Raw genomic sequence first — 1,235 nt, forward strand, 5'->3', positions numbered from 1 at the left:
CCTTGGAGACCCTGTGGGCAGTTCCACTCTGTCCTCTAGGGGCGCTGGGGGTCAGAATGGACTCTAGGCAGTGGGTGTGGCTTGGGTTTTGCTTCTGTGAAGACTGACAGCCTTGGAAACCCCGTAAGGCAGTTCCACTCTGTCCTCTAAGGACGCTGTGGGTCAGAATGGACTCCACGGCACTGGGTTTGATTTGGTGTTGGTCTCAACAGAAGCCTAATGGGCTCCACACACCACCCCGTTCTGTGGGTGAGAAAGAGAAGCTCCTGGTGCCTTCTCTCTGCTGGAGGCGGCCAGGCCCAGGTACTTGAAAGAGTCCCTACAGTTCCTGCTCTTACCATGTCGGGGTCAGAGGGAGCATCTCCAATGAACACACCAGCACCTGGCATTTACCAACAGGCCCCAGGCTCCTTCCTCTTAAAAAAAAATTCCAAAATGTTGACACAGAAGCAAAAACCAAACCCAGCCCACTGCCGTGGAGTCCATTCTGACCCATGCCGTATTTTATCTTTCTCTCAGGGAGCAGCTAGTAGGTTTGACCTGTCATTCTTTCGGTTAGCAGCCCAGCACTTAAGCACTGTGTCAACAGGGCTCCTTTGTTTAAGAATTTAAAAATATGGAGGCCAGATGTCCTTACAAAAAGTCAAGGTAAGGTTTATATATGGAAGGAAACTTTCTTTGTTGATTACCAAGGGTGGGAGGGGAGGGGAGAGAACACTGAAGGAAAAAAAGTAACAAAACATTGACCTAGATGTTCTTACAAGCTCTTCTGGGCAGCCCTTCATTCTGCTAGCAGCGGAGAGCGCCCCCACATGGCCAACACAGGGCTGGCGCAAAGGAGGCAGAGAAAACAAGGGACGGGATCATCTTCTAGGACACAGCAGGGGCTGGCTCGGGCAGCTGTTCTGGCTTCCGTCCCAAGGCAGACTCCAAGGGCTTCAGAAACACCACAGTTTGTTTAAGGAGCATTCCCCGGATGACCCTGCAAGTGTCTGAATGACCAATGCCAACCATTCCCCAGGAAGGAGAATGAGCCAGGAAGGCCAGTGGGCACTGGAAGCTTTGAAGAGGCCAGTATCAAGTGGCTGCCCGTGCAAACTGTTACGGGTAAGAGATGAGTGGTCAAGACTTGCAGAAACAGCAGCCTATATGACTATGAGACCAGAAGAACTAGATGGTGCCCGGCTACCACTGACATCCACTTGGAAGGGGATCTATGTAGCAGATCCTTGATA

General features: G+C 51.5%; 1 protein-coding gene across 1 annotated transcript in view; it reads right to left on the bottom strand.

The window, feature by feature from the left end:
- Nucleotides 1-1,235, bottom strand: part of ECI1 (enoyl-CoA delta isomerase 1) — a 14,340-nt gene that overhangs the window by 5,390 nt on the left and 7,715 nt on the right. The window lies entirely within an intron of this gene.

This window comes from Orycteropus afer, unplaced genomic scaffold, assembly GCF_000298275.1.
Source record: "Orycteropus afer afer isolate SDZICR_OR568_19922 unplaced genomic scaffold, OryAfe1.0 scaffold00061, whole genome shotgun sequence".
NCBI lineage: Eukaryota > Metazoa > Chordata > Mammalia > Tubulidentata > Orycteropodidae > Orycteropus > Orycteropus afer.